The 22,619-nt window shown below is 37.0% G+C and overlaps 1 long non-coding RNA gene across 15 annotated transcripts in view; it reads left to right on the top strand.

The window, feature by feature from the left end:
• Window positions 1-22,619, top strand: part of LOC143690251 (uncharacterized) — a 71,592-nt gene that overhangs the window by 8,106 nt on the left and 40,867 nt on the right. For 6 of the 15 annotated variants that reach the window (XR_013179064.1, XR_013179073.1, XR_013179063.1 and 3 more), the window contains one exon: window positions 1,161-1,281. The exons of 7 other annotated variants lie outside the window; for them this stretch is intronic. This is a non-coding gene — a long non-coding RNA (uncharacterized LOC143690251). Of the gene's footprint in view, window positions 1-1,160; window positions 1,282-2,825; window positions 3,014-22,619 lie in introns of those variants that run through there. 2 more of the 15 variants (XR_013179069.1, XR_013179077.1) reach the window with 2 other exon arrangements.

The raw sequence follows: 22,619 nt of genomic DNA, 5'->3' as shown, positions 1-22,619 counted from the left end.
AACACAGTCCGGGAGCTTCTCTCTCGGCTGGAAGGGCACATGGTGAACATGGCATCATCTGCTAGCTTTCTCTTCTGGCTTCCAGTTTCATGAAGCTCCCTGGGAGGCGTTTTCCTTCTTCATCTCTAACGGTTGCTGGCTCGTGGACTCTGCTTCGTGGTGCTGCAGCCTTCTCTGCTCTCTCTGAATCTCTCATTCTCCAAAATGTTTCCTCTTTTACAGGACTCGGGTAAACCAATCAAGACCTACCCAACTGGGTGGAGACACGTCTCCCTTAATCCAGTTTAACAACCACTCTTGATTGGGTTACATCTCCAGGGAGATGATCTAATTGCATATTCAAACATGCAGTATTGAATAGGGATTATTCTGCCTTTATGAAATGGGATTTTGATTAAAACATGAATGTTCTAGGGCCCATATATCCTTTCAAACCAGCACATTTATGGAATGCTCCTCCTTTGTACCTTGGCAGCAAGTAACTTGTTATGAGTTTTCAAAGGTCCAGAGCAAATGGACAAAATTTGGCCTTAGGACAGACCATGCCTGTAACTGACTTGATGGGATTTTATACTGCCTCTAATTTTGTACTTCATTTGTATTGCTGCTGAAAGGTTTAAGGTTTTCTGATATTGTTATGGAATGAATATATTTTGCATTTGGAAAGAGCATGTCTTTTGGGAGTCCAAAGGGTGGAATGCGCTGGTCTGAATTTGTGGTGGACCCCAGAAAAGCCTTTAATCCTCATTCAACATTGCTGGGGGTGGGGGGCATTTTGATTGTTTCCATGAAGAACTGACCCACCCACTTGTGGGTGGTAACTTTTGATTAGATGATTTCCATGGAAGTGTGTCTCCACCCACTGAAGGTGGAGTTGCTTACTGGAATCCTTTAAAAGAGGAAACATTTCCCTTTTGGTAGAGACACAAGGAAGCCAGCAATGCCACCATGTTCATCATGTGCCCTTCCAGCTGAGAGAGAAACGTTGAACATCATCGGCCTTCTTGAACCAAGGTATCTTTCCCTGGATGCCTTAAATTGGACATTTCTATAGACTTGCTTTAATTGGGACATTTTCTCTGCCTTTAGAACTGTAAACTAGAAACTTATTAAGTTCCCTTTTTAAAAAGTCATTCTGTTTCTGGTATATTGCATTCCAGCGGCTAGCAAACTAGAACAAGGATCCTATAATTTCACGTTGGGCTGAACATTTTGATGGGAGAACTGAGCTCTGAAGGAAAGTACAAGCCAAAACATCATCATCTGCAGAGACTGTGAAAGGTATTCTTGCACTTTTTTTTTTTTTTTTTTAGTTCTTGGTACTCAAGGAAATCTCTGTCCTATCACTGTGTATATACAAGGTTAAAGAACAGAGTGCTCAGGAACTAAATCCCAAAGTTAACACTTAAAAATATTAAAATGTACAGAGTGTCATAAAGATTAAAAGACAAATAAGGAAACAGGAAATAATTGCCCATTGTAAGAACTAGATAAAAAACCAGAAGTCATCAGTGAACAATAACAGACCATGGAGATACCCAGCAGAGACTTAAAAAAAAAAGATGTTCTTCAGTATGCTCAAAGAGATAAAGGAAAACATGGATAAATAACTAAATATTAGGATAAATTTAAATGAAAAATATGAGCCTATCGAGAAAGATATAGACGTTTAAAGAAGGAAATGAAAAGATATCCAGGAGTTGAAGACCACAAAAGCAGCATAAAAATTCCCCTAGAGGACTTCAACATTAGATTAGAAGTAGCGGAAGAGAGAATCAGTGAACTCAAAGCTAAGACAATTGGAATGCTTTCAGGCTGAGTAACAAAAGGAAACAAGTACAAAAAAAAAAAAAGAAGAAAAAAGTGAGCCAGGCCTCAGATACTTGGGAGACATCATTATGAATACCAATACACTCATTATGGGAGTCCAAGAGGAAGAAGAATGAGACGAAGAGGAAGAAAGAACGTCAAAGAGATAAGGGCAGAAAGTTTCCCAAATTTAATGAAAGACATATAAACATATACATTCAATAAGCCCAGTGAACCTAAAATAGGATAAACTCAAAGAGTGTCACACCCAGACACATAGTGATCAAGCTGTTGAATGCCAAAGATAAGGAAAATATTCTGAAAGGCAAAGTATCATGTATAAGGGATCCCCAGTAAGATTAAGTGCTGATTTCTCATCAGAAACCATGAAGTCAAGATGGCAGTGGATAAAAATATTCATGTAGCAGAAAGAATATAATTATTAATCAACAATTTTATATCCATAAAGACTTAAAGGATAAAATGCTAAACAGTGTATCAAAGGGGCACAAAAATTCATCTACCTGCTTGGAGACTGAGACATATAGCATGTTAAAGAGGTCACATTATTTATTGAACACCTTGAACGTATGAAAGGGTAATTTTTAAGTTTGAAGCTCAATGTTCATAGTATTATTCTATCCAGTGTCTTTACTCATTGCCCTATATCATGGTTATGTAGATAACCTGCCTCTTCTGAGTGCTAGCAATTTGAGAGTTAATTTTTCTATCCATTTTCTAGTAGTATTTTGTTTAATGCAAAATACTAGTACTCAATAAATATTTGTAACATTTTTATAATTTTGAGGTATGGTCTAGTAATATTTGAAAATGACAAATTAAACCATGTTTATATCAACTTTATAGCTTTGTTGACTTGAGTAATATGAATTGTTCCTGAAAGATGAAGTATTTCTTAGTTTATGAGTCTGGAAGACTGAGGGTGAGGCTCTGATTTTACAGGGAAGGGTAGCCTACAAGCCTTCATTGAAAACAGCCACTGTGTCCTTTCCCAGGCAGCCATATATTCCTGGATAAACACTACTCATCTACCAGGACCACAGTGATCTTACAGTCAACTCTCTTTTAAAGAATAGCAAAGATGAAATGATGGATAACTTTGTATTTGTCCAGAACAATAGCAGGATTTTGATCACAAAGAAGAGTGTAAACCAAGTGCCAAATTCTCAATAAATGTAAGGAACTTTACAGGAAGTTTGTAGACATAGATATTTATATGCAGTTGATAAAATGTAATATGTATATTAGAATGATATATAATTGCAATGTAAAGTAACCACAAAATATTCTTTTCATACATACTCAGAACGTTTAAAACACTGGAAAATATGCAAAAGGTTATTAAAATTGGAAATTAAACCCTTGAATACAAAATACTTTATAAGTTCCAAGGAAGAAATTATCACTAAAACTTTAATGTTTAGTTTCCTCCAATAACATTTTTAAATGTACATCTTATAAATATTGTAAAACTAAGATCTATAAATCTGACAACTAAAAGTATTTATTAGGGAAGGTGAATTAAGATATAATATGGTCTCGCTTCCTACTAGGTGCCACCAATATCTATTCTCCCTTTATTCCACTGACAGGGAGCTTATTTGCTCATCCATATACACTATATTTCCAACGTTTGGAACTTCATATAAAACTGTGACCAAATTTTGGTCAGTCCTATATGTTTTGAACTGAAGTGATGTTTGCCACTCTCAGTACTTGTCAGGAAAAGGTTTTGTCATGTATTCCTTTGTCCTTCTCTCTTTTCCCACTGCCTTAGAGGTGGAAAGACCTAGATCAGCATATTTAGGCTCAAAGTTGCAAACATAACTGCCCAATTAATCCTGAACCATATCCATCAGGATTATTGGAAGTAAATTTCCACATTATTTTAGGGGATTTTATGCATTGCACTTAGTAGTCTTTTCTCTTCTTTTTTTTTTTTTAACTTTTTATTTATTAAAAAAAATTAACAAACGAAACATTTAAATATCATCCCATTCTACATATACAATCAGTAATTCTTAATATCATCACATAGTTGCATATTCATCATTTCTTAGTACATTTGCATTGATTTAGAAAAAGAAATAAAAAGACAACAGAAAAAGAAATAAAATGATAATAGAGAAAAAAAACTATACGTACCATACCCCTTACCCCTCGCTTTCATTTACCACTATTTCAAACTGAATTTATTTTAACATTTGTTCCCCCTATTATTTATTTTTATTCCATAAGTTCTACTCTTCTGTTGATATAGTAGCTAAAAGGAGCATCAGACATAAGGTTTTCACATTCACAGAGTCTCATTGTGAAAGCTATATCATTGTTCAATCATCATCAAGAAACATGGCTAGTGGAACACAGCACTACATTTTCAGGCAATTCCCTCCAGCCTCTCCACTACATCTTGAACAGTAAGGTGATATCTACTTAATGCGTAAGAATAACCTCCAGGATAACCTCTCAACTCTGTTTGGAATCTCTCAGCCATTGACACTTTGTCTCATTTTACTCTTTCCCCTTTTGGTCGAGAAGGTTCTCTCAATCCCTTGATGTTAATTCTCAGCTCATTCTAGGGTTTTTCTCAGTCATTTGATGCTGAGTCTCAGCTCATTCCAGGATCTTTGTCCCATGTTGCCAGGAAGGTCCACATCCCTGGGAGTCATGTCCCACGCAGAGAAGGGGAGGGTGGTGAGACCGCTCATCATATTGGCTGGAGAGAGAAGCCACATCTGAGCAACAAAAGAGGCTCTCTTGGGGGTGACTCTTAGGCCTAAATTTTAAGTAGACTTGATCTATCCTTTGTGGGGTTAAGTTTCATGTGAACAAAACCCAAGACTGGGGGCTCAGCCTATAGCTTTGGTTGTCCACACTGCTTGTGAGAATATCAAGAATTCAACTAGTCTTTTCTCTCTTGTTGAAAGAAACTTGTCTTATACACTAAGTAATACCTATCTCAATGTCTATTTTTTATTAATAATTTCCTATGAGAATAAATTAACAGAAATACTTCAATCCTTAATTGTCACTTCATTGTTCTATTTACATTTTCATTTAGATCCAGAAGAACGGCCTTTGCAATTTTTATTCATTTATTCACTCATTTGAAACTTTAAACTGAAATATAATGCTGTATAATGTTTCTACCTGACAAAATTCTGGAAAAAAAATGGTTAGATAAAAGTGGGCTGTAAAATGTCATCGAGATTTATTTAAGCTGACAATATAAACAGGGCAGAAATCTCTAGTCAGCACATGAGTGAAGTCATTCACTATTAACCACATTACTATGTGTTTATATTGGATTGGCCCTAAAAACACTATTTCTGAAACTATTTTTCACTTCTGTTAGCAGTTCCTATAATTTTATTGGAAACTAAGCAATGTGTTATATATGAGAAAGTCACTGAAACCAGGGGAAAGGTAAATTTTAAGATTCCACAATCATTGATACTAGAACTCCAATAACAAACCTAAAATCACAGATACATTTCAATTTAAGTTATCAACTAGATGATGAGTAAAGTGGCAAGGAATATAATACATGAGCAAAACATATTCTGGTGCCATACAACTTCTATTCCAAGTAAGATCAATGTCCTGTTAGACTGTGGTTAAAGGCACACCACAGATTGTGACCTGCACACTCCCTGTCTTAAGTATACATGTTACTACAAAAAGTTCTAATGTCTGAGGAGTACCAAGGAAGTATAATGGAAAGAAAAGGTCATTAATTACATGCTGTACTTCTCATATATACTTGCATATATTTGCTTAATGTCTTTCCCCCAATTTGATTCTGAAATCCATAAAGGCAAGGCTTGTTTAGTCATAAAATCCCCACTGTCTGGCACACAGCAGGTGATTGAAAATATCTGTTCTCTTGTGAGTTATTATTCTCCATAAAAAATTAGTTTGTTCTTATGCCAGTTTGAAAGGACAGGTGTACCCTAGAAAAGCCATGCTTTAATCCTAATCCCTTTTTGTAAAGGCAGCCATTTCTTCTAATCCCTATTCAGCACTGTATGCTTGAAACTGCAATTAGATCATCCCCCTGGAGATGTAATTTAATCAAGAGTCATTGTTAAACTGGATTAGGTGGAGGTGTGTCTCCACGCATTTGGGTAGATCTTGATTAGTTTACTGGAATCCTATAAAAGAGAAAACATTTTGGAGAAAGAGAGAGATTCTGAGAGATTATGAGAGGGCAGAGCAGAACGACATATCCATGAGAGGTAGAATCCACCAGCCAGCGACCTTTGGAGATGAAGGAAAATGCCTCCTGGGGAGCTTCATGAAACAGGAAACCAGGAGAGGAAGCTAGCAGATGACACTGTGTTTGCCATGTGCCTTTCCAGATAAGAGAGAAATGCTGCCTGTATTTGTCATGTGCTCTTCTACTTGAGAGAGAAACCCTGAACTTCATTGGCCTTCTTGAACAAAGATATCTTTCCCTGGATGCCTTTGATTGGACATTTCTATAGATTTGTTTTCACTGGGACATTTTCTCGGCCTTAGAATTGTAAACTAGAAACTTATTAAATTCCCTTTTTTAAAAGCCATTCCATTTCTGGTATATTGTATTCTGGCAGCTAGCAAACTAGAACAGCTCTTATTTCTAAACACTGTGAACATTAAAACTGAATGCCTGAGAGGCGGGGCAAGATGGTGGCTTAGTGAAGTGTGGAATTTAGTTCACTCTTCTGAGCAAATAATAAATAGCCAGGAACTGTATGGAACAACAGCTGGGGAGATATAAATGATCAGACACACATCACACACCATTCTGGATCAGGTAGAATAGCTGAGAACCACACAGGACTCTCATTAGAAAGAACTGCAAGCACTCTCAGACTCCAGCACAGGCCCAGGCAGGGGAAGAATTAAGGTATGTCAGGAAGACAAAGTAAATAGAAGGAAGGGAAATTTCCTAAAGGGTGTATCTTCCCTAAGAAAAGGGAGGCAGGGCCCAGCTCAAGTGGAGGCCCTCCTTCAGGGAATTTAGGTCCCAGGAGCTGGAAAACAGAAGCAATCAAAGCCTAAGTATGACCTCAACCATGCCTATGGCAGGGAAAGACTGCTGAAATTAAAGTCACCACATCACTTTTCACTGTTGGGAAGCTGCAGGCAGACAAGTGCCACATGCTGGGCAGGATAGGAAAAGCACAGGGTCTAGAGGCTTCATAAAGGAAGTCTGACAACCTGCTTAATCTCACCTTCAGGGAAAGAACAGAAAAAAGAAGAAAAGGAAAATTTGGGATCAGTTCAACTAAACCTAGGTTAGAGGACTACAATAATTTGAATGGAAAGCCAAAGAGCAGGTAGAGAACAAAGCCAATGAGTAAGAAAACCTTAGGTAAAAGAGAGAAAATAACATCCAGAATAAACTAATTAGTGAAATAAAGTGCCTAGATGCCAGCAAAACATAAGGAATCATACTAGGAAAATCAAATAAATGGCCCAGACAAAGGAACAAACCGACATTTCAAATGAGATACAGGCATTGAAACAACTAATTGAAGATACTGAAACACACATGCAAAATCTCATCAAAAAGCAAATCAGTGAGTTGAGAGAGGATATAAAGAAATCATTGGACAAACATAAAGAAGAACTTGAAAGTCTGAAAAATACAAATCACAGAATTTATGGGAATGAAAGGCACAATAGAAAAGATGGAAAGAATAATAGAGACCTACAGCAATAGATTTGAAGAGGCAGAAGAAAAGATAGTGACTTAGAGGACTGGGCATATGAAATGCATCACAAAAAAAAGAAAATATGAATGAAAAATATAAGCAGGGTCACAGGGAATTGAATGACAACAATGAAGCACTTAAATATAGATATTATGGGTGTCCCAGAAAGAGAATGGAAGAGAAAAGTATCAGAAAGACTAATGAAGGATAGAATCACTGAAAATTTCCCATCTGTACTAGTTTGATAACTGCCAGAAGGCAATATACCAGAAATGGAATGGCTTTTAAAAGGAGAATTTAATAAGTTGCTAGTTTATAGTTCTAAGGCCGAGAAAATGTCCCAATTAAACAAGTCTACAGAAATATCCAGTTTAAGGCATCCAGGGAAATATACCCTGGCTCAACAAGGCCAGTGAAGTTCAGGGTTTCTCTCTCAAGTGGAAGAGTACACGGCGAACACAGTCACAGTTTCTCTCTCATCTGGAAAGGCACATAGTGAACACAGTCAGGGTTCCTCTCTCATCTGGAAGGGCACATGATGAACATGGTGTCATCTTCTATCTTCTTCTCCCAGTTTCCTGTTTCATGAAGCACCCCAGGAGGCATTTTCTTTCTTCATCTCCAAAGGTCCCTGGCTGGTGGACTCTACTTCTCATGCCTATGTCATTCTGCTCTGCTTTCTCTGAATCACCTTCATTCTCCAAAATGTTTCCTTCTTTATAGGAAGAAACTTCTCAAGACCCACCCAAATGGGTGGAGACATGCCTCTAGCTAATCCAGTTTAATAACCATTCTTGATTACATCACACCTCAGGGGAGATGATCTAATTACAGTTTCAAACATACAATACTGAATAGGGATTATAAAAAACAGCTGCCTTTACAAAATGGGATTAGGATTAAAACATGGCTTCTCTAGGGCCCATACATCATTCCAAATGAGCACACCATCTCATATGAAAGACAAAAAAGTACAGATCCAAGAAGTGCAGCATACTTCCAACAGAATAGATCCAAATAGACATATACCAAAGCACTAACTAATCAGGTTCTCAAGTGTCAAAGACTGAGAGAATTTTGAAAGTAGCAAGAGAAAAGCAATTCATCACATACAAGGGAAATTCAATATGACTATGTGTGGATTTCTCAGCAGACATCATTGAGACAAGAAGGCAGAGGTATGATGTATTAAAGATTCTAAAAGACAAAGCTGCTAACCAAGAATTCTATACCCAGCAAAACTGTACTTGAAAAATGATGGATTTACTTCCTGGTGCCTGTCTATGCAAAATGCATACATACATACATACATACATACATACAATGATGGGGAGATTAAAATATTTTCAGATCGTCACTGAGAGAATTTGTGACTAAGAGATTTTCTCTACAAGAAATACTAAAGGGATCACTACAGGCAGAAAGGAAAACAAAGGATACAGAGGTCTGGAGAAGAGTGTATAAATGAAGACTATCAGTAAGGGTAAAAAGAGAAAAAAATTGCATATGACATATAAAATCCAAAAGGCAAAATGGTAAAAGAAAGTACTGACTTCACAATAATAACATTAAATGTTAATGGACTAAACTCCCCAATCAAAAGACATAGACTGACAGAATGGACTGAAAAACAGGATCCATCTATATGCTATCTACAGGAGACTCCTTTTTGACCCAAGTACAAAAATAGGCTGAAAGTAACAGGATGGGAAAAGATATTTCATGGAAACAACAAGAGGAAAGAGCAGGGGTAGCTATACTAATATCTGACAAATTAGACTTCAAATGTAAAATAATTAAAAGAGACAAAGAAGGAACAATTCAACAAGAAGACATAATAATCATAAATATTTATTCACTGAGTCAGAGTACTCCAAAATGCATGAGGCAAACACTAGTAACATTGAAGGGGGAAGTAGACACCTTTACCACAATAAACAGAGACTTCAATTCCCCACTCTCATCAATGGATAGAGATCTGGACAGAGGATCAAAAAGAAAACTGAGAGTTTGAATTATATGATAAATGAACTAGATTTAACAAACATTTACAGAACATTGCACTCCACAACAGCAGGATACACATATTTCTCTAGTGCTTATGGGTCATTCTCAGGGATAGACAATATGCTGGGTCACAAAGCAGCTCAATAAATTTAAAAAGATAGAAATTATACAATACACTTACTTGGGTCATAATGGAGTGAAGTTGAAAATCAACAACAGGCAGGGTGCCAGAAAATTCACAAGCATATGGAGGTAAAACAACATACTCTTAAACAACCAGGGAGTCAAGGAAGAAATTCCAAGAGAATTCAGTAAATATCTTGAGGCAAATGAAAATGAAAACACAACATATCAAACTATATGGGATGCAGCAAAAGCAGTGCCGAGAGGGAAATTTGTGGCCTTAAATCCTCATATTGAAAATAAAGAAAACAAAAATAGAGGAATTAATTGTTCACCTGGAAGAACTAGAGAAATTGTTCAAAAGGAAAGAGCTAATGAAGATTAGAGCAGAAATAAATGAAATTGAGTATATGCAAACAATAGGGAAATCAATAAAAACAGAAGTTGGCTCTATAAGTATATCAAGAAAATTGATGGATCATTAGCTAGGCCAACAAGAAAATGAGAAAGAGGATGCACATAAATAAAATCAGAAATGGAAGAGAACATAACCACTAACTCTGCAAAAATAAATGAGGTAATGGGAGGATACTATGAGCAACTATTTACTAATAAGCTGAGAACATAATTTCTATTTACTAGAACTTCCTAGAAAGGCATGATCAACCAAAATTCACTCGAGAAGAAATAGATGACTTCAACAAACCAATCACAAGTAAAGAGATTGAAAGTCATCAAGAAGCTCCCCAAAAGAAAAGTCCAGAACCAGATGGATTCACATACAAATTCTACCAAGCATTCAAGAAAGAATTAGTACCAATCCTATTCAAACTCTTCAAAAAATTTGAAGTGGAGGGAAAGCTACCTAACTCATTCTATGAAGCACATATTACCCCAATAACAAAGCAAGGCAGAGACATCAAAAGAAAAGAAAATTATAAGACCAATCTCTTTGAATATAGGTGCAAACATCCTCAACAAAATACTTGTAAATCAAATCCAGAAGCACATTAAAAGAAATAAGAATTATATATCATGAAAAAATGGGATTTATTCCAGATATGCAAAACTGGTTCAGCAAAAGAAAATCAATTAACATAATACCCATATCAATATGCTGAAGTGGAAAAACCACAGGATCATCTCAATTAATGCAGAAAAGGCATTTGACAAAATTCAAAATCCTGTCTTGATGAAAACACTTCAAAGGATAGGATTAGAAGGGAACTTCCTCAACATGATAAAGGGGATATATGAAAAACTCACAGGTAACATCATGCTCAATGGGAAAAAGCTGAATTTTTTTCCTCTAAGATCAGGAACAAGACAAGGATGCCCACCCACTGTCACCATTGTTATTCAACATTGTTCTGGAATTTTTAGCCATAGCTATGAGAAAAAAAGAAAAGAAAAAAGAAAGAAATTAAACGCATCCAAATTGGAAAGGAAGAAATATAACTCTCACTGTTTGCAGATGATATGATATTATTTGTTGAAAATCCCAAAAAATCTACAGCAAAGCTACTAGAGCTAATAAATGAGTACAGCAAAGTGGCAAGGTACAAAATCAACACTAAAAATCAGTACTGTTTCTATATACTAGCAATGAGCAATCTGAGGAGGAAATTTAAAAAACTTCCATTTTCAATAGCAACAAAAAATAAAATATTGAGGAATGAATTGAACTAAGAATGCAAAAGACCTATACACAGAAAACTTCAAGAAATTGCTAAAAGAAATCATGGAACACCTAAATAGATGCAAGGGTATACTGTGTTTATGGACTGGAAGACTAAATATAGATAAGATGACAATCCAACAAAAACTGATATATAGATTCAATGCAATACCAATTAAAATCCCAATAATTTACCTTGTAGAAATATGAAAACTGATAATAAAATTTATTTGGAAGGGCAGGATGCCCTGAATAGCTAAAAATGTCTTGAGAAAGAAAAATGAAGTAGAAGGTCTCACATTACTTGAACTTAAAGCATAGTACAAAACTACAGTGATCAAAACAGAATGGTACTGGCATAAAGACAGATATACTGAGCAATGGAATCAAATTAAGTGCCCAGAAATAGACACTCTCATCTATGGACAATTGTTCTTAGATCAGGCAATCAAGCTAACTCATCTGGGACAGAGCCACTTCTTCAATATATGTGTTTGGAGAACTGGACATCCACATGCAAAAGAATGAAAGAGGATTCTATACAAAAGAGTACCCTATACAAAAATTAACTCAAAAGGCTCAAAGAACTAAACTTTAGAGTTAAGACCATAAAGCTTTTAGAAGAAAACGCAGGGAAATGTCTTATAAATTTTGTGATGGGGGTAATTTCCTAGACCTTATACCCAAAGCATGAGCAATGAAAAAATAAATAAATAAATGGGATCTCCTCAGAATTACACACTTCTGTTCATCAAAGGACATTGTCAGGAAAGTGAAACAACTGCCTACACAATGGTAGACAATATTAAGAAACCACATATCAGATGAGGGTTTAATATCTGGAATACATAAAAAGATTCTGCAACTTAACAACAAAAAGACAACCCAATTTAAAAATAGGCAGAAGATACTAACAGATATTTTTCAGAAGAGGAAATACCAATGGTTAAAAGACACATGAAAAGATGCGCAAGGGTGGGCCATGGTGGCTCAGCAAGCAAGAATGCTTGCCTGCCATGCCAGAGGACCCGGGTTCGATTCCCGGTGCCTGCCCATGTTAAAAAAAAAAAAAAAAAAAAAAAAAAAAAAAAGACGCTCAACTTCACTGCTATTAGGGAGACGAAAATCAAAACCATAATGAGCTATCACCTCACACCCACTAGGATGGCTATTATGCACAAAAATAAAATAAAATAAAAATAAAACAGAAAATGACAAGTGCTGGAGAGGATGTGAAGAAAGAGGCACATTTATCCCCTGTTGGTGGGAATGTAAAATGTTGCAACTGCTCTATAAGGCAGTTTGGCTGTTCCTCAGGAAGCTTAGTATAGAACTGCCATATGATCCAGCTTAATCCCATTGCTAGGTATATATTCAGAGGAACTGAAGGCAAGGACACAAATGTAAATTTGCACACTGATGTTTACTGCAGCATTATATATGATTGCCAAGAGATAGAAATAGTCCAAATGTCCATGAATGGAAGAGTGGCTAAACAAGCTGTGGTAAATACATACGATGGAATATTATGCAGCTGCAGGACAGAATAAATTCATGAAGCACGTAACAATGTGGATGAATCTTGAGAACATTCTGCTGAATGAAATTAGCCAGAAACAAAAGGACAAATACACTATGGCCTTGCTAATATGAACTAACATTAATGCATGAACTTTGAGAGTTAAAACTGAGAACACAGGATATTTGGAGATAAAAAGAGAGTAGAAATTGGGCATTTGATGCTAAAGGAGTACTGACTGTTCAACAGGATTGATTGTATAGATACAGAAATGGATAGCACAATAATATCTCATGGCAACACAATACTGTAAGTACACTGAACAAAGATGAGTGTGAGTGTGGTTGAAGGAGGATGATTAGGGGCATGTATGACACCAGAAGAAAAGATAGAATATAATGACTTGACTGTATTACTTTGCAAAATCTAGAGTGGTCAATAATGGTGATTAAATGTACAAATATTAAAATGTTTTTGCATGAGGGAGAACAAATTAATGTCAATATTTTAAGGTACTAAAAATGGGATGGTATACAGGGAAAAAGTACAATCAATGCAAGCTAGGGTCCATAATCAGCAGTAACATTGTAATATGCTTCTGCTGAATGTAATAAAGGCATTATCCTAAAACTAAATGTCAACAAGCAGGGGTGTGCTGGTTTGAAAGGATGTGTGTCCCCTAGAAAAGTTGTTTTAATCTAAATCCCATTTCATAAAGGCAGAATAATCCCTATTCAATACTGTATGTTTGAATCTGTAATTAGATCATCACCCTGGAGATGTAACCCAGTCAAGAATGGTTGTTAAGCTGCATTAGGTGACGACATGCCTCCACCCATTTGGGTGGGTCTTGAGAAGTTTCTGGAGTCCTATAAAGGAGGAAACATTTTTGGAGAATGAAGGAGATTCAGAGACAGAAGAGCAGAGAAACATAGCCATGAGAAGGAGAGTCCATCAGCCAGTGACCTTTGAAGATGGAAAATGTCTCCCAGGGAGCTTCATGAAACAGGAAGCCAGGACAATAAGCTAGCAGATGATGCCATGTCTGCCATGTGCCCTTCCAGATGAGAGAGGAACCCTGAATGTGTTCACCATATGCCTTTCCAGATGAGAGAGAAACTGTGACTGTGTTCACCATGTGCCTTCTCACTTGAGAGAGAAACCTGGAATTTCATTGGCCTTGTTGAACCAAGGTATCTTTTTCTGGATACCTTTGATTGGACATTTCCATAGACTTGTTGTAATTGGGACATTTTCTCAGCCTTGGAGCTGTAAACTAGCAACTTATTAAATTCCCCTTTTTAAGGTTCATTCTGTTTCTGATATATTGCATTCCAACAACTAGCAAACTAGAACAAGGGGACATGCAGGAAGGGCATGGATTTCATGTGGAACCAAAGCAAATTTCTTCATATAGATTATGGTGGTGAAGGAACAACTATTTACCTACTTTGGATTGTATGATGTGCAAACAAAACTGTTTAAAAATGAACAGAGGAGAAGGGCCAAGATGGTGGCTTAGTAAAGTGCGCATTTTTCAGTTCATCCTCCAGAACAACTACTAAATAACCAGAAACAGTACAGAACAGCTACCGGAGCCACGACAGAGACCGGACACACAGCATACCCCAGTCTGGACCAGCTGGACCAGCTGCAAGACTCGGCAACAGTGAGTTCCCCAAGGCGTGTGCACTTCCCCAAGCTGCAGTGGCTGGCGGCCGGCGCCCCTCCCTCACAGGCAGCTTCCCAGACCAGCTGCAAGTCTCCGGACCAGCTGCGAGTCTCAGAACAGTGATTTCCCCAAGCCGCAGCGACTGGTGACCGGCGCCCCTCCCCCACAGGCGGCTTCCCGGAGGGAAAGGAAAGAGTCTCCAACAGTAGCAGGGACTGAGTCCAACCAAACACCAATAGTGGCATTAACAAACAAATTCTGACCCCCAGCTCAGGCGAAACTGATCAAGGCGGAAGTCACCTATTGGGCTAACTGAAAAAGAGGAAAGGGGACGAAACAGAGCCTTCTGCGGCTGTTTCTATGGAGGCTTGGTTGCCTCTGGACTCAGTACCGGCATTACACAGGCTGCAACTGCCCCAAACGCAGAAACAGGTGGCTTTCAGGGCTGTCTACCACCTGAACCTTCCCCACGGGAGGAGTGAAACGCAACTCAGGTGGAAACCCTCTCTCAAGGAATTCAGATACCAGGGCTTTGCAATTTGAAGCCATTAAACCAGCCTACAACCTTTCCTCTGTCTCCACCACGCCCCCAGCAGGGAGAGCCTTCCAAAGTTCAAGGAGCCACAACATATTTTGCTGGTGGGACCCACAGACAGAAAAGCACCACATACTGGGCAGGATAAGAAAAACAGAGCCCAGAGACTTCACAGGAAAGTCTTTCAATCTGCTGGGTCTCATACTCAGGGAAAACTGACACAGGTGATTCCTTACCCATGAAAGGAGGACAGCTTAGTCCAGGAAAACCCGGCTGGAGTCTGTAATACCTATGTAGACCCTCCTAAGGGTAGGGAGGGAAAAGGTACCTTATAAGCAGGACAAGAAACAAGAAAATAAGAACTGAAAATTTACCCTCTGTTAAACAAAATTTAAGCTAGAGGCCCAGAAAAAGCTGAACTGAAGGTCAAAGAACAGATAGACAACAAACTCAACTAGCAAGAAAACCCTAGGTAAGATAACTGAAAGCAATCTCCAGAATAAACTAATTAAGGTAATTAAATGTCCAGATGCCAGCAAAAAATAACAAATCACACCAGGAAAATTGAAGATATGGCCCAGTCAAAGGAACAAACAAATAATTCAAATGAGATACAGGAGCTGAGACAACTAATTCTGAATATATGAACAGAAACGGAAAACCTCTTCAAAAACCAAATCAATAAATTGAGGGAGAACATGAATAAGGCAAGGAATGAACAAAAAGAAGAAATGGAAAGTCTGAAAAAGCAAATCACAGAACTTATGGGAATGAAAGATACAGTAGAAGAGATGAAAAAAAACAATGGAAACCTACAATGGTAGATTTCAAGAGACAGAGGTTAGAATTAGTGAACTGGAGGATGGAATATCTGAAATCCAAAAAGAAACAGAAACTATAGGGAAAAGAATGGAAAAATTTGAGCAGGGGCTCAGGGAATTGAATAATAATATGAAGCACACAAATATACGTGTTGTGGGTGTCCCAATAGGAGAAGAGAAGGGAAAAGGAGGAGAAAAACTAATGGAAGAAATTATCACTGAAAATTTCCCAACTCTTATGAAAGACCTAAAATTACAGATCCAAGAAATGCAGTGCACCCCAAAGAGAATAGATCCAAATAGGCATTCTCCAAGACACTTACTAGTTAGAATGTCAGAGGTCAAAGAGAAAGAGAGGATCTTGAAAGCAGCAAGAGAAAAACAGTCCATCACATACAAGGGAAACCCAATAAGACTATGTGTACATTTCTCAGCAGAAACCATGGAGGCGAGAAGACAGTGGGATGATATATTAAAATTACTAAAAGAGAAAAACTGCCAACCAAGAATTCTATATCCAGCAAAACTGTCCTTAAAAATGAGGGAGAAATGAAAACATTTTCAGACAAAAAGTCACTGAGAGAATTTGTGACCAAGAGACCAGCTCTGCAAGAAATACTAAAGGGAGCACTAGAGTCAGATACAAAAAGGCAGAAGAGAGAGGTGTGGAGAAGAGTGTAGAAAGAAGGAAAATCAGATATGATATATATAATACGAAAGGCAAAATGGTAGAAGAAAGTATTACCCAAACAGTAATAACACTAAATGTTAATGGACTGAATTCCCCAATCAAAAGACATAGAATGGCAGAATGGATTAAAAAACAGGATCTTTCTATATGCTGTCTACAGGGAACACATCTTAGACCCAAAGATAAACATAGGTTGACAGTGAAAGGTTCAGAAAAGATATTTCATGCAAATAACAACCAGAAAAGAGCAGGAGTAGCTATACTAATATCCAACAAATTAGACTTCAAATGTAAAACAGTTAAAAGAGACATAGAAGGATACTATTTACTAATAAAAGAAACAATTCAACATGAAGACATAACAATCATAAATATTTATGCACCGAACCAGAATGCCCCAAAATACGTGAGGAATACACTGCAAATACTGAAAAGGGAAATAGACACATCTACCATAATAGTTGGAGAGTTCAATTCCCCACTCTCATCAATGGACAGAACATCTAGAGAGAGGATCAATAAAGAAACAGAGAATTTGAATATTACAATAAATGAGCTAGACTTAACAGACATTTATAGGACATTACACCCCACAACAGCAGGATACACTATTTCTCAAGTGCTCATGGATCATTCTCAAAGATAGACCATATGCTGGGTCACAAAACAAGTCTCAACAAATTTAAAAAGATTGAAATCATACACAACACTTTCTCGGATCATAAAGGAATGAAGTTGGAAATCTATAATAGGCAGAGTGCCAGAAAATTCACAAATATGTGGAGGCTCAACAACACACTCTTAAACAACCAGTGGGTCAAGGAAGAAATTACAAGAGAAATCAGTAAATATCTCGAGGCGAATGAAAATGAAAACACAACATATCAAAACTTATGGGATGCAGCAAAGGCAGTGATAAGAGGGAAATTTATTGCCCTAAATGCCTATATCAAAAAGAAGAAAGGGCAAAAATTCGGGAATTAACTGTCCACTTGGAAGAACTGGAGAAAGAACAGCAAACTAACCCCAAAGCAAGCAAAAGGAAAGAAATAACAAAGATTAGAGCAGAAATAAATGAAATTGAGAACATGAAAACAATGGAGAAAATCAATAAGACCAGAAGTTCATTCTATGAGAAAATCAACAAGATTGATGGGCCCTTAGCAAGATTGACAAAAAGAAGAAGAGAGAGGATGTAATAAATAAGATCAGAAATGGAAGAGGACACATAACCACTGACCTCACAGAAATAAAGGAGGTAATAACAGGATACTATGAACAACTTTATGCTAAAAAACACAACAATGTAAATGAAATGGACAAGTTCCTATAAAGGGATGAAGAACCAACTTTGATTCAAGAAGAAACAGATGGCCTCAACAAACCAATCACAAGTAAAGAAATTGAATCAGTCACTCAAAAGCTTCCCAAAAAGAAAAATCCAGGACCAGATGGCTTCATATGTGAATTCTACCAAACATTCCAGAAAGAATTAGTACCAACCCTGCTCAAACTCTTCAAAAAAATTGAAGTGGAGGAAAGGCTACCTAATTCATTCTATGAAGCCAACATCACCCTCATACCAAAACCAGGTGAAGATATTACAAAAAAAGGAAACTACAGACCAATCTCTCTAATGAATATAGATGCAAAAATCCTCAATAAAATTCTAGCAAATCGAATCCAGCAACACATTAAAAGAATTATACATCATGACCAAGTAGGATTCATCCCAGGTATGCAAGGATGGTTCAACATAAGAAAATCAATTAATGTAATACACCATATCAACAAATCAAAGCAAAAAAATCACATGATCATCTCAATTGATGCAGAGAAGGCATTTGACAAGATTCAACATCCTTTCCTGTTGAAAACACTTCAAAGGATAGGAATACAAGGGAACTTCCTTAAAATGATAGAGGGAATATATGAAAAACCCACAGCTAATATCATCCTCAATGGGGAAAAATTGAAAACTTTCCCCCTAATATCAGGAATAAGACAAGGATGTCCACTATCACCACTGTTATTCAACATCGTGTTGGAGGTTCTAGCCAGAGCAATTAGACAAGAAAAAGAAATACAAGGCATCAAAATTGGAAAGGAAGAAGTAAAACTCTCACTGTTTGCAGATGATATGATACTATACGTTGAAAACCCTGAAAAATCCACAGCAACACTACTAGAGCTAATAAACGAGTACAGCAAAGTAGCAGGTTACAAGATCAACATTCAAAAATCTGTAGTGTTTCTATACACTAGCAATGAACAAGCTGAGGGGGAAATCAAGACACGAATTCCATTTACAATTGTAACTAAAAGAATAAAATACTTAGATATAAATTTAACTAAAGAGACAAAAGACCTATACAAAGAAAACTACAAAAACTGTTAAAAGAAATCACAGAAGACCTAAATAGATGGAAGGGCATACCGTGTTCATGGATTGGAAGACTAAATATAGTTAAGATGTGAATTCTACCTAAATTGATTTACAGATTCAATGCAATACCAATCAAAATCCCAACAACTTATTTTTCAGAAATAGAAAAACCAATAAGCAAATTTATCTGGAAGGGCAGGGTGCCCTGAATTGCTAAAAGTATCTTGAGGAAAAAAAACAAAGCTGGAGGTCTCATGCTGCCTGACTTTTAGGCATATTATGAAGCCACAGTGGTCAAAACCACATGGTACTGGCATAAAGATAGATATATCGACAAATGGAATCAAATAGAGTGCTCAGATATAGACCCTGTCATCTACGGACATTTGATCTTTGACAAGGCAGTCAAGCCAACTCACCTGGGACAGAACAGTCTCTTCAATAAATGCTGCCTAGAAAACTGGATATCCATATGCAAAAGAATGAAAGAGGACCCGTATCTCACACCCTATACAAAAGTTAACTCAAAATGGATCAAAGATCTAAACATTAGGTCTAAGACCATAAAACAGTCAGTGAAAAATGTAGGGAAATATCTTATGAATCTTATAATTGGAGGTTGTTTTATGGACCTTACACCTAAAGCAAGAGCACTGAAGAAGGAAATAAATAAATGGGAGCTCCTCAAAATTAAACACTTTTGTGCATCAAAGAACTTCATAAAGATAGTAAAAAGACAGCCTACACAATGGGAGACAATATTTGGAAACGACATATCAGATAAATGGCTAGTATCCAGAATTTATAAAGAGATTGTTCAACTCAACAACAAAAAGACAGCAATCCAATTAAAAAATGGGAAAAAAGACTTGAACATACACCTCTCAGAAGAGGAAATACAAATGGCTAAAAGGCACATGAAGAGATGCTCAATGTCTCTGGCCATTAGAGAAATGCAAATCAAAACCACAATGAGATATCATCTCACACCCACCAGAATGACCATTATCAACAAAACAGAAAATGACAAATGCTGGAGAGGATGTGGAGAAAGAGGCACACTTATCCACTGTTGGTGGGAATGTCAAATGATGCAACCACTGTGGAAGGCAGTTTGGCGGTTCCTCAAAAAGCTGAATATAGAATTGCCATACGACCCAGCAATACCATTGCTAGGTATCTACTCAGAGGACTTAAGGGCAAAGACACAAACAGACATTTGCACACCAATGTTTATAGCAGCATTATTTACAATTGCAAAGAGATGGAAACAGCCAAAATGTCCATCAACAGACGAGTGGCTAAACAAACTGTGGTATATACATACGATGGAATATTATGCAGCTTTAAGACAGAATAAACTTATGAAGCATGTAATAACATGGATGGACTTAGAGAATATTATGCTGAGTGAGACTAGCCAAAAACTAAAGGACAAATACTATATGGTCTCACTGATACGAACCGACATTAGAGAATAAACTTGGAATATGTCACTGGTAACAGAGACTATCAGGAGATAGAAATAGGGTAAGATAATGTGTAATTGGAGCTGAAGGGATACAGACTGTGCAACAGTATTGGTTACAAAAACTCAGAAATGGACAGCACAAAACTACCTAATTGTAATGTAATTATGTTAAAACATTGAATGAAGCTGCATGTGTGGTATAGTTTTTTTTTTTCTCTATTATCGTTTTATTTATTTTTCTGGTCTTTTTATTTTTTTCTTAATTGATGCAAATGTACTAAGAAATGATGAATATGCAACTATGTGATGATATTAAGAATTACTGATTGTATATGTAGAATGGAATGATTTCTAAATGTTTTGTTAGTTAATTTTTTTAATTAATAATAAAAAAAGAAATGAACAGAGAGAGTGGCTCAGTTGCACAGTTCTCGCCTCCCTTGCCAGAGATCCAGGTTCAATTCCCAGTGTCTGCCCATGCAAAAAAAAAAAGGAACAGAGAGAAACAAATGCTAAAGAAAATGTGGAGAAAGAAATGTACCCATTCACTGTTGCTAGAGAAACTGAGAGGTGCAGCCCCTCTGGAGGGTAGTGTGGTGGTTCCACAGGAGGCTGGAGGTGGGGTTGCCATATGATCCTGCAACCTTGTTGCTAGTATGTATCTGAAAAAAGTGAGAGTGGGGACATGAATGGACATTTGCACACTGGTGTGTATGGTGGAAGTGTCCATGATTCACGAAGGATTGTGGTAGCCTAAAGGTATGAATGAAGAATGCAAGGGGGAATTGTCCTGTTTACATACAACAGACTACTGAGCTGCTACAAGAAGTAATGAAGTTGTGAAGCATACAACTAGGTGAAAGAAACTTGATGACAGTATGTTAAATGAAATGTCAGAAACAAAAAGACAAATATTATCATGCCTCACTCATACGGATTAACTAAAATGTAGAAACTCAGATTATTGAAGTCCAGAGCATGGGTTATCAGATTGGGCCTATTATAAAAGGTCCTAGATTGTAAGCTCTTAAAGCAATTACATATATTCAGGAATTGTAACTGTTCTTTCTAGATCCTGAGATATTGAGCTATTTGTGTATACCTGTTGGTAACCTGAAATTTTGGGTATTTATGTGACAACTGAGACTCAGAGTTAGAGCAGTGAAGCTATGAAAGTCAGCATTACCCTATACAGCAACTGTTTAAAAAGTTGAAAAAGTGATCAGACTTTGACTAGAGATATGAATGAAGCTGATCTGCATAGGACTAAGGTGATCAGAATAGTAGGTAAAGGATGATAAAGCCTTTATTTTCAAACTTCGATTTCTGTGCAAGACTAAAGGGAGAGATATTTACTTGGTGCAAAATTTATATTTTGGGGAGCACATTATCTAACTTGTATGGTCAGTTTACTTGAACACCATAATTACATAGAATTTTGAATAGGGCATAAGATCTTTTTGGCTTGTATGGGTTAGTATAATGCTCCGATATATCCCAGAGCAATTTGGGCAGATAATAAAAACTTCCCTTGGGGGACTGAGTAGAAAGGTGGAAATATTAAACCTCCTCATCTGGGAAATTTCTGATATTTTTGCATACAGTGGGGATAACTGATTCAATAGGCTGAGCCCTCAATCTTGGAGCTTACCCCTATGAAGCTTATTCCTTCAAAGAAGAAGTTAAGCCTATTTATAATTATGCCTAAGTGTTATGCCCCGAAGGACTTCTTTTGTTACTCAGTTATGGCCTCTCTCTCTAAGCCAATTCTGCAAGTGAACTCACTGCTCTCCCACTATGTGAGACATGAGCCCCAGGGATGTAAATCCCCTGGCAACTTGGGACCTGACACCCAGAGATGAGCTGGGACCCTACATCATGGGACTGAGAAAGCCATCTTGACAAAAAGGAGAAAGAGAGAAATGAGACAAAAAATTTCAGAATATCCTGGAGCTTATTCTTATGTATTATATAGATATTCTTTTTTAATTTATTGTGTGGGGAAATACCTGAAACTGTTGAACTGTATTCCAGTAGCCTTGATTCTTGAATGTGGTTGAATAATTGTACAGCTTTTACAATGTGACCTTATGATTATGAAAACCTTGTGTCTGATGCTCCCTTTATTCAGGGCATGGATAGATGAGTAAAAAAATGTAAGGATTAAGAAGTAAATAAATAATG

The sequence above is a fragment of the Tamandua tetradactyla genome, chromosome 7 (genome assembly GCF_023851605.1).
Source record: "Tamandua tetradactyla isolate mTamTet1 chromosome 7, mTamTet1.pri, whole genome shotgun sequence".
Lineage (NCBI taxonomy): Eukaryota > Metazoa > Chordata > Mammalia > Pilosa > Myrmecophagidae > Tamandua > Tamandua tetradactyla.
This window is presented reverse-complemented; position numbering and strand designations above follow the sequence as displayed.